The sequence below is a fragment of the Arvicola amphibius genome, chromosome 11, assembly GCF_903992535.2.
Source record: "Arvicola amphibius chromosome 11, mArvAmp1.2, whole genome shotgun sequence".
NCBI lineage: Eukaryota > Metazoa > Chordata > Mammalia > Rodentia > Cricetidae > Arvicola > Arvicola amphibius.
Window position 1 is genome coordinate 118,341,776 of NC_052057.2, and position 12,157 is coordinate 118,353,932.

Sequence of the window (12,157 nt, forward strand, 5' to 3'; positions counted from 1 at the left end):
TCTCTGTGTCTCTGTCTCTCTCTCTCTGTCTGTCTCTGAGACAGGGTTTCTTTGTGTAGCCTTGGCAGTCTTGGAACTCACTCTGTAGACCAAACTGGCCTGGAATTCACAGAGATCTATCTGCCTGCCTCTGCCTCCCAAGTGCTGGAATTAAAGGCATGAACCACCACACCAGGCTCAAATTAGTTCTCTTACAAACAAACTCAGGGCCAAATAATAGGGCATGAAAGTTAACTAAAATTCATTATATAAATTCACAAAACTGGCAAACAGTGTATGAATGTGCACAGAAACAAACAGATCAAACCTGGGGTCTTGTGTTTCCTGAGCAGGCTTCTCAGTACTGTGATAGAGAAAGCATATTCTTGAGAGATCTTTATTCCAGATAATGGGATGTGTGTGGGGGGTTTAGATGCTCACCCTGAATGTTGGACTACTCCTTCCTCCCCTCCTATGGTTCTGGAGCTGCTTCTTGCCTATTGAGAGCTTAGGAAAATTTATGGGGAGAGGAAAGGGGGAAGAGTGGATGAGCTTTCCTTTTTAAAAAGTGTTTCTTTGTTTAATTGTTTGAGATAGGGTCTCACTATGTAGCTCTGGTTGACCTAGAACTTTCTATGAAAACCAGGCTGACCTCACACCCATGAGATCTGTTGCCTCTGATTCCTGAGTGCTGGGATTAAAGGTGTGTACCACACATGACATCTGTTCGTTTATTTTACATTGGTAGGGGCTGGACCTGGGCCCTTGTGCATTCTAGCTAAACATTCCTAAACCCCCATCTCCTTTTATTAAAGATGAGGTCTTGCCAGGAAGCCTTAAGTTCTGAGCTGAAGATATCCTCCTGCCTCCACTTCAGACTAGCTGAGCCCATAGGCACATGCTACTATACCTGACTAGGAAGGCTCTCTGATCCTTTAGTGAATGTCCTCACAACACAGACTTGTAATACAAATAAAACTCTTACTGCTTCCTCTCCCACCTTCCCCTTTGATTTTGAGATGAGATCTTGCTATATAGCTCAGGCTAGCCATATATTCAAGCCTCCTGCCTCACACCCCTGAATGATGGTATTACAGACATATACCATACAACTGGCATCAGCAAATATTTCCTTAAGGAATATATACAAATGGGCTCGGAGACAGAAGTGTGAACTTAGTGGTGAAGAGCTTGCCTTCTGTGAGTGAGATACGGGGTTTTGTCTCTAGCTTTGGAAGAAAAAAAGGGTGGGGAATGTTGGGGGGAGAAATATATCTATGTATAAGGGAGTAGCACACACCTTGTAAGCCCAGCAATAGAGAGGCTGATGCAGGAGAATTGGGAATTGAAGAGGGAGTCCCCTCTGTGTGCTGTGATTACCATTAATGAATAAAGAAACTGCTTTGAGCCTACAGCAGAGCAGGGCTAGGCAGGGAGGACTGGAGTGAATGCTGGGAGAAAGGAGGCAGAGTCGGGGAGATGCCATGGAGCCGCCAGAGACAGACATGCCGAAACTTTAGCTGGTTAGCCACAGCCACATGGCAATACACAGATTACTAGAAATGGGTTAAACTAAGATGTAAGAGTTAGCCAATAAGAAGCTAAAGCTAATGGGCCAAGCAGTGATTTAATTAATACAGTTTCTGTGTGGTTATTTCGCAGCTGAGCTGCAGGGAACCAACAAGTGGCTCCCTCCCTCCTACAGGGAATTTAAAGCCTATTTCTTTGCAACACAATTCGACCCTGCCACAGATATGTTTGTGTTGATATGTGTTTATGTGCATCTAGACAATAAGCACGTGAAAAGACTTAATGTCATTTGTCATTATGAAAATTCTGATAAAAATGAAGAAGTACTACTTCAGCCCATTGGGCTGGCCAAGATTAAAGAGACAGGCGTGAAGATATTGAACCCTTATAATTTGTTGGAAGAATTGTCCCATGCTATAGTCATGCTGGTAAACACTGACAGGTTTTCAGAGGGTTGCACATAGAATTACCATGTGACCTGGCAATCATATTCCCAGGCAGAGAAACATGGAAACAAACGGCTCAGTCAACATGTGCTTGTAATCCCACAAAGCTGAAGAGGTCGGTCACCACAAGTTTGAGCTCAGCCTAGTTCATGTAGAGAGTTCTAGGCTAGGCAGAGCTACACAGTAAGAGGGAAGGGAGGGACGAAGGGAGGGAGGAAGGAAGGAAGGGAAAGGAAGGGAGAAGGCAGGAAATAGAAGTACGAAAACACAGGTCCCTCCACAGATCCACACAGCAACATCCACACAAACAACCAGATCCCCTCCAACTAAGGACTTGTTAAAATGTGTCACCTCTCTCCACAGTGGAGTATCATTTGGCTAGAGAAAAGCAATGACAGAGACTTGGAATGCAGTTTGGTAGTGGAGTGCCTATCTAGTCTGTGCGTGTGTTCAGAGGCCCTAGGTTTGATTCCTCAGCACTGAGGAAAGAAAGTAATTTTGTAAGGCAGTGAATTATTGATACATGCAATCACCTGGACCAACTTTGAAAATATGAAATATGCCAAACAGAGAAGCTGTGTATTGTATGACATCATGTGTATGAAATGCCAAAAAGTAGAATTTTTTTGTTTTGTTTTGGTTTTGGTTTTCAGGTTTTTCTGTGTTGCCCTGGTTGTCCTGAAACTCACTCTGTAGACCAGGTTGGCCTTGTATTCACAGAGATCCGCCTGCCTCTACCCCCCAAGTGCTGGGCTTAAAGGTGTGTGCCACCACCGCTTGGCTTATATAGCTTACAAAAAATAAACAGCTTATTTACTTTTTGTCTCTGTGAATATTCTGCTTCCAGCCTGGTCTACAGAGGTTTCAGGACACCCATGGCTACACAGAGAAACCCTGTCTGGAGAATAATAATGATAATGTTACTGTGGGCTTAGAATAAAAGAGCAGGAAATGTCTGGTCGTGGATCTCAGGTTTCTTTTGGGGGTGATGGAATGTTCTGAAATTTGATAATAAAGTTGATTTTTAGACTCTGTGATGTGCTAAAGACCACTGAACAGCACACATTGATAGTGTGTAAGCAATGTATCAATAAAGCTGATCTGAAAACCAGAACCTCTCACACTTTTTTCTCGAGCTGTTTGCTCGTGCCCTGTCCTAGTCAAGAGAGACATGTGCCCCCTTCATATCTTTGCTCTGTGTACATTCAGACGTACAATAAACTTGATGAAGGCGTGAATGTGGTTCTGCAATAGAGCTCTTGTTTGCACATGAGAAGTCTTGAGTTCAAGCTTCTCCCTATTGATGTGGGATTCCCCTCTGTATGCTGTGAATACCACTGGTTAATAAAGAAACTGTCTTGGGCCTGCGTAGGGAACAGAGGTAGGTGGAAGAAACTAAATGGAATGCTGGGAGAAAGGAGGCAGAATCAAGGAGAAGCCATGGAGCCCCGCTGGAAGCAGATGCAGGAACTTTAGCTGGTAAGCCACAGCCACGTGGTGATACACATATTAATAGAAATGGGTTAAATTAACATGTAAAAATCAGCCAATAAAAAGTTAGAGCTAATGGGCTAAGCAGTGATTTAATTAATACAGTCTCTATGTGATTATTTCGGGCAAAAACAAACAAAACATGACAACCTGTAATTAATTCATTGATGTAATCTTTGAGTGAGTTAAAATATGACAGGCAGTTGGGAAGGATAACTGTTTCTTACAGAGGCCACAACCCAGCAGACACTTGGAGAGACACAACATTAGGCCCTGGCCTTCGATCCTCTGAGTGGCAGAAGAGAAAACAGGAGCGTGGGATTGCCTGCTGAGTGTGTCCACTCGTTCAGTGATAATGATCAGTGGATTTTAGGTGAAATTACATTCAGACAAAACACTGCTCCTGCCTTTATCTATTTCCCTGCCTCCTTAGTCAAAGCTGTCAGACTGACGACCTTCGAAGATGATATTTATTTTGTGTGTGTGCATGTGTGCCACTGCATGTGTGTGGAGGTCAGAGGACTGTGCTCAGGAGCTGGTTCTCCCCTCCCCCATGAACTCAGGCAATCAGGCTTGGCAGCAAATGCCTTCACCCAAGAGGCCATCTTGCCAGCCCTACAACTCTACCTTGGCAGCCTACACCACAGTCATCTCCACCCACTCTGGATACCCTGATTTAAAAGCTGGGGGTGGGGCCACGTGTGCACACATCCACACAAAGTCTGCAGTGGTTACTACATGAGAACAGGCAGGGCTACTCCGGATCCCACGTGTGTGGTACAGAATAGCTGCTTTCAGGTCATGCCTCACTTGAAAGTCTCCATTTTATGAAGCAGCAGCTGCAGCCTGAGTTATTCCATTTTAAGTGCCAAGAAAGGGTGACTGTACATTTTGCTTTCGCAAGTGAGCAACCTCCTGTACACCAGCAGGCACACAGTGATCATTTGTGCCAGTGAAGAATGACATCAGCAAATGCATCTAGTCACACAAGTGTGTCCATCACGCTGGACGGAGCCCCTTACCTGGGAGCAGCCCGAGACTGCAGTGCAGCAGGCGTACCCACTAGTCACCCAGCCGCTTGCCAATCATCCTCACCTAGGAAAACCTCACAGCGAAGGAGCTCCACCTCTGTCCCACACTCCAGCTCAGTCTTCCCTCTGAGCAGGGTTCTCTTAGTGGACTCTCAGGTCTGCCGCCAGGCCTACTCCTGACAGCTCAGCACCGAACAGCTCTTGTCTGGTCAGCCCTGGGTTCTTCCTTGTGTCTGTACCAGCTCCCAGCTCCAACCTCAGGACAACCTCTCTGATCTTTTGAAAGTTTAACCCTTTGTCTGGCGTTCTCTCGCCTTCATAGGTACATTGTGAGGAGCGAACATGTGATCTCAAAGGTAATATTAGTAATTAAGATGGGAATAAAGGAAACGATTGCCAGTTGCTACCAGTCAAGGGGGACAGAGGCTACATGACAAACTGCAGCCAACAGAACTGAGTAGATTGTCAAGGTACTGTCTAAGGTCTGATAATGCAGAAAGGCACAGACATATCCATCTGTGTTTCTGACATACAGACAGTGGTGTGGGCTGTTCACTCTGCCCTACTTTCTAACAGATCTGAAATCAGAATTCTTCTGTTTGGGCCAGTGATACTGCTCAACAGGTAAAAGCACTGACCACCACACCTGAAAACCTGAGTTTAATCTCTGCATCTGCCTGTTAGAAGGAGAGAACTAGCTGGGCAGTGGTGGTGCACACCTTTAATCCAGCACTTGGGAGGCAGAGGCAGATGGATCTTTAAGTTCGAGGTCAGCCTGGTCTATGGAGCAAGTTCCAGGACAGCCAAGGCCACGGATAAACCCTGTCTTGAAAAACCCAACCAAATCACCAACCACACAAGAAACAACAAAAAGATCTACCACAGTTTTCTACTGTCTGCACACACGTTCTATGGCGCGCTCTCCCTTCAGAGACAGAGGATGAATTAACGAATACACAGTAAATAATAAAGCCTGACACCTCCTGTTCGCAGCAGCTGACCCAGATTTCTTCCTTTGTTAATCCACTACTTACTTTCTGCCCAGGGGTTGTACCTGGGGCTGGATGTGTCCATAAATAAATAAACCATCTTCTTGATAGATGTCATAATGTCCCACATTAGGTGGGGCATTTATATTTGATTTAGCACCAGCGTTTTGGAGGCTTCTCTGAGAATTTCTTAAGAACACCCTATGCATTTGAATAGGACTATTTAAGGATTTGGGAGTCCTAGGGATAGAGCTTACTGGTAGACTCCTTGACAAACAGGTCAAGTCCCCAGCATCAGACACACAGGAATATCTCCTGTGCAGTGTTCCATTTGATAGTCAAATCTCTTAAGAAATGGAGAGACGGTCGGTGTCTTCGTCATACAGATGAGATGCTGCTGAGTGTGGAGTGGTTTCTCCCAGTCCAGACAGCTAGTCAACAGCAAAGCCTGTTTAGAGCCCCTGCTAAGGCGGCTCCCTGGTTGCTTTTACTATGGCTCCTTCCCAGACAGGAAGTTGACTTCTTAGAGAGCAGCTGTCTCTGTGCAAACAGCAATGCAGCAGAAAACTGTTAAGTTTGATCTTTTAAACATTTTAATAAATCACACTGCATGCACTATCGATTTCATAAGCAGGCATCCATCAAGGAGCAACGCAAGGAAGCCAGCAGCTGCTGTTGAGAAAATAGGTTTCTATGAGACTGGGAAGTGCAGTTGACGAGAACAGAAGTCAGCGCGCAACCGTCAGTAGCACAGTGTACAGTTTTCATAAACCCGTGCAGGCCACAGAGCTGGCTATAGAGGAACTTGCCATTTATCCCAAGGGTCACGTCTCTGCGAATGAATTTTTCTAAATCCAGCTCAACCTACAAAATGCCTGACTCTTTGAAAACATAAACAAGAATGAAGCCCACTCCAGATTTCAGAGTTTCCAATCACATTAGAGAAACAAAGTGTGCACACCCAGGAAAAAATAAGCTGTCTGTAGTGGCACCTATCATTGTGTGGTGAAGCCTTTCCGGGGGAGATGCAACCGGTGGCTGCTCACCCCAGACAAGGAGACCACAACAGAACAAAGTACAGATACCAGCAAAGTCCAGCTTGGTGAACCAGGAGCTACTTACAGGAGTATGGGTAAGCAGTTCCGTATAGGTGCAGAAACAACTTACAGAGATGACCACATCACCAAAGCCCACCCGGGCATGTGTGCTCACACAGCTGGGACCTGGAGCACACTGCACACCTGCCTGCAGCTCACTAAGTTGGACAGTGTCCTTTCCAGGCGCCTCGGTTGTTCTAAACCTCTTCAGGTAGCTCAGCTGTTTTCTGATTCTTCCAGGCAGCTTGATCTGGGCTGAGATTCTTGGCATTTCTGTTCTGAGAGGCAAGTTTTCGGGTGACCCTCACCTTCTTATTGGTTATTCTGGCAGGGAGGAGCCTAGTGAATCCCAATCAGTTTTAGGGATTTCCTGAATAGATTTTGAATTGTTTCCCTTCCTGTTTAAGGTACTTCCCTGAAGATGGGATGTTTCAATCTCAAATCCCCTGTCACACAACACAAACCTTTAATTTCCACAGATGAGAGTCAGAAGCAATCCTCTGACCTCTGCACACGATTGTACACGCCCGCCCACACACCTCCTTTCTTCCTTTTGTTTTTGCAGTACTGAAGATCAACCTAGGACCGTGCATTCCCTAAATCAGTGGTCTACCACCGGACTGCATCCTCTGACCTTCAGAAGCTCTATTTCCCCAGTCCTCCCTTCAGTTAGCATGCTTCTGGTTTGAGGACCGGACAAGCTGCCAACACAGCCTGGCAGAGGTGGTGAATGCGAGCCGGCGCAGGCACCAAGCTGCTCCCTTAGCCCTTCATCCAGGGCGGTGTCTCTTCCTTCTCTTGCGCTTTAAGGGCACACATTATCCCGTCCTGATCTTCCTCCTGCCTTTTGGCAAGTCTCTCTCATTACGTTTCTCTTCCATTAAATGCCCATCTCACTCTGCCCCCTTTCTTATTCTCTGTCCTAGCACCAGCTGAGCTTCCCTTGTTAATGAGTTCCAATGTCTAGTCTTCGTGGCAGACCTCTTGTTCCAGTGCTAGGGTATCCTAGCTCAAAGCCTGTGCCTCAATCCTGATTTATTGATTTGTTTATTCACTTATGATGGTGTCTTTCTGTGTCGTTCAAGTTGAACTCAAAGTCTCCATCCTCCTGCCTCAGCCTTCTGAGTGCTAGGATTTGGGAGTGAGCACCATTCACCCAGCTCTTCAGTCCTGACTTCAGTCCTGAAGATGGAGAGATAGTTCAGTGGTTAAGAGGGCTTGCTAACTTCCAAGAGACCTGTGTCTGGTTCTCAGAACCAGGTTGGGCAGTTCATAGCCACCTGTACCTCCAGCTCATGGGAATCCCTCTTCTGGCCTCTGCAGGCACATAGCATCTCTCACAAACATATACATATTAAAAACAAGAGTAAATCTTTTTTTTTTCTTTTTTTCTTTTTGTCCTGGGTGCTGTGGTGGCCTTCAAGTCTGACAGCCTGAGTTTGATTCCTGGGCCCCACATAGTGGAAGGAGCAAAGTGACCTCCACAAGTTGTCTTGAGACCTCCACAGGAAGACCATGACACACGAACACACAAACAGAAGGCTTGTGCTGTCATGGCAGGGGACCTGGGTTCGGTGCAGCACCCACAGGGAGGCTCACAACAGTCCCAGGAGATCCGACACACGCTCCTGACATTGGACAGCACCAGGCAGCCACGTGGAGCACCTGCATTCAGGTGACACTCATGTGATAATATCTTGTTGGTACTCTACAAATCAAGCTTGCCTGAAGATCAGAGGGTGTAGCGAGCCACTAGTTAACCATAGAGGTCTGGAGGTCTGTACAAACAGACAGGAACTTAGCCCCATCTGAGGAGTTAGCAAGGTCAAAGCTGTGGCTTGCTCCTTTCTCTCTCTGACCTTTCAGCATTTGCCCTGATATCTGGCTCCAGGTTTTTCTTATTAATACCAAATAGAACTCGTGCAACAATTGGTGCCACCTGCCTCAGCCTCCCAACGTACTGGGATTAAAGGCGTGCACCACCACTGCCCAGCCCACCGCTGGGAATTTTTAAAATTAGTTAACTTATGTATTTAAAAAAGAAAACAATCTTTTTTCATTATACATACCAATCCCAGTTCCCAATCCCTCCCCTCCTCCCCTTCCCTCCACCTAACCCCCCACCCTACTCCCTTCTACTTCTTAGAGAGGGTAAGGCACATTGCTTTGGGGAAGGTTCAAGGCCCTCCCTACTGTATCTAGGCTGAGCAAGGTATCCATCCAAAGAGAATAGGTTCCCAAAAAGCAGTACAAGCAGTAGGGGTAAATCCTGGTGCCACTGCCAATGGCCCTGCAGTCTTCCCCAGCCATGCAACTGTCACCACATTCAGAGGGACTAATTTGGTCCTATGCTGGTTCCTTCCCTATCCGGCTGGAGTTGGTGAGCTACCATTAGCTTGAGTAAACTGTTTCAGTGGGTGTCCCCATCATGGTCTTTCTTTTTTTTTTTTTTTTTTTTTTTTTTTTTTTTTTGGTTTTTCGAGACAGGGTTTCTCTGTGGCTTTGGAGCCTGTCCTGGAACTAGCTCTTGTAGACCAGGCTGGTCTCGAACTCACAGAGATCCGCCTGCCTCTGCCTCCCGAGTGCCATGGTCTTTCTTAAAGGGGGAGAATTAGTTTAAAAAACTTTTTTTTTTTCCATCTTAAAAATTGGGAAACACAATTATAATAGATGTTGGGGGCTGTGGATTCTCAGACCCTGAATTTCCTGTAAACAACTTGTTATGCTAGCAGCTGCTCTGAGCAAAACAACTTGTTTTCCTGTGTTTGCAGCTGCTCTGAGCACGAGACCCTCGGGAGTTCCTGATGGCAGGGGAGTAGTTTCTGGTGGGTTTGGCTAGGGCGTGGCTATCAGTTAAGGATCCCTATATAGGATGCCCTGGTACACAATAAAGGGAGCATTCTTGGGGAATTCAAGGATGACCCGTGTCTCTGTCTCTGTGTGTATGTGGGTGTTTCAATCTCCAGCCCCTAGCCCAGCTCGCGAATGGTCCTATAGTGCTGGCCAGAGCTACAAGCTCAGTACCGTAATACACTTAGTACAGGCACTACAGGACCGTAGTCCACATAGTAGTATGGACGGAACGGTACAAAAGGAGAGTGTTAGGTCTCTGTACTATCCAATGAATGAAGTGATATGACTGAGTGGAGAGAAGAATATGAGGTGGGAGGAGACAGGAGCTCAGCCCTCTTTCACCTGAGGAGTTGGCAAGGTAAGAGTTGGCTGTGGCTTGCTCCTTTGTCTCTCTGATCTTTCAGCATTCATCCTGATATTATTAATACCAATTCGAACTCATGCAACACACTCACACACATGACGTAAGTTAAATAAATATTAGCAACAACAACAAAACCCTTAAATCCCACATGTCCTCAGATTCACTATTTCCTCTGCCTGCAATCTTGTTCACCCTTGTAAGTTCCCTTCTGAGCCACACTTACTAGGATCCTGCAGCATGCTAGACTTCTTTTTTGTCCTTCATTCTTTCTGCTCAATCTATTATACAAAGTACAAAACCTTGGATTCTTTTTAGAATGTTTTTATATACATAATAGTGGGTTTCATTATGGTATTTGCATAAATACGCATTCTTAATGATCATATTCTCCCCATCCTCCATTCCCACCAATCTCTTTTCTTTTCCCAGCTACCACCCTTTCTACATTCCTGTCCTGTGTGTGTCTCAAGAAGTTTCACTACGGTTGCTTACAGAAGCATGAGTGAGGGATGGTCCACGGCAGCATGGACACCTTACCAGTGGCTGCATCACTAAGAGAACGACGTCTCTCCCTCTACTGTCAACTGTTAATCTTCAGGTAGGGGCAGGGCCCTGTGAGCCCCTGCCCTTCCGTGATTAGGTGTTGACAGTCCTAGTGCCGTGCAGGTCTGGTGCGTGCCATTACAAGGACTCTGGGTCTAAGGGTACAACACTTGCCATGCCCTCTAGAAGTCTCCTCTTTTCTCCTGGATCTTACGTTCACTCAGGATGTTTTCTGATCCTTAGAAGGTCTGGTATAGATGTCCTATCTGTGACTGGACTTTCCACAGTCATTAATTCTCAGTTCTTTGACCAGTTATGGATTTCTGCTATCAGTCACCACTGCAAAAAAAAGTTTCTTGATCCCAACTAAAATCAGTGCTATTCTATTGGCATAAACATAATAATTTAGAAGGCGATCTGACAGGTACGTAATGCCCAGCTAGCAAAACAGCAGCAAAAGCTTTCCTACTAGGCAAAGTCCCAGTCAGGGACTTTTGACAGTGTTTAGTACCAGGGGTGGTTTATGGCCCCCACACAGTCATGTGTTTGACTGCTTGGCCCATAGGCAGTGGCACTATTAGGAGGTATGGCTTTATTGGAGTGGGTGTGGCTTTGTTGGAGGAAGTGTGCCACTGTGGAGGCAGGTTTTGAGGGTTCGTATATGTTCAAGCAATGCCCAATCTGACAGTTCACTTCATGTTGCCTGTGGACCAAGATGTAGAACTCCCAGCTCCTTCTCTCGTACCATGTCTTCCTGTATGCCGCCATGCTTCTCACCACAACGACGATGGCCTAAACCCATGAAACCATAAGTTACCCTAATTACATGTTTTCCCTTGTAAGCATTGCCCTGGTCGTGGTCTGTCTTCCCAGCAACAAAAACCCTAAGACAGTATCAGAGTTGAATTCTCGTGGATTGAGCATCAAATGGAATAAGAAAGTGAATGGTTATGCCAGTAATGGCCCTGCCACTAGGCTTCAGTGGAGTCATTACGCCCTGGCTGGTAGGTATTAAAATCCTGTAATTCTTACTGTTTATCGTCTCTACCCAGCACCTCCTGTCTTTGCTTTCTTTCACCTATAACAACGCTTCAGAGCCGGGCGATGGTGGCACAGGCCTTTAATCCCAGCACTCGGGAGGCAGTGGCAGGCAGATCTCTGAGTTCGAGGCCAGCCTGGTCTACAAGAGCTAGTTCCAGGACAGGCTCTAGAAACTACAGGGAACCCTGTCTCGAAAAACCAAAAACCAAAAACAAAAAACAACACTTCACATTGCTTATCTTAATTGCTCCAAGATCTTCTAACCCAAGTTCCCTGATTCCAGAATCCCAAGCGATCCTCCAGTGACCTAGCTAACATATGTCTTAATTGTGCTAGCCACATCTCTTAAATCAAGAGTGTCTCTAAATTAATGATGAAGCTGACCAAATGGAAGAATATTGTCTGGGAGCACAATTTGGTGACTTTCTGCTGAGACTCTTTGTCTATCCTTGGGATACTGTGAGATCAATCAGAATATGGTATATATTTGTTTGGTCTTTGGATCCATTTCCTAAAATACAGCTAATAAAGTCCCTACATTTCTTGATAGTAATAAAATGACTGGTGGCTTCCAGAGTTGTTCACTTGGAAGACCGAAGAAACCCGAGAGGGTTGGCAGTTTTAGCTCCATCCCCCAGCTAGTGAGAAGGCACAGAGGTTGAAGGTTGGATTGGACAACCTTTTCTTTTTGAGACAAGATCTCACACTGTTGTCTAGGGTAGTCTGCAACTCAGTCCAAGCTGGTTTAGAACTCACCATGTCACTTAGGCTGGCCTCAAACTTAGGGCAATCC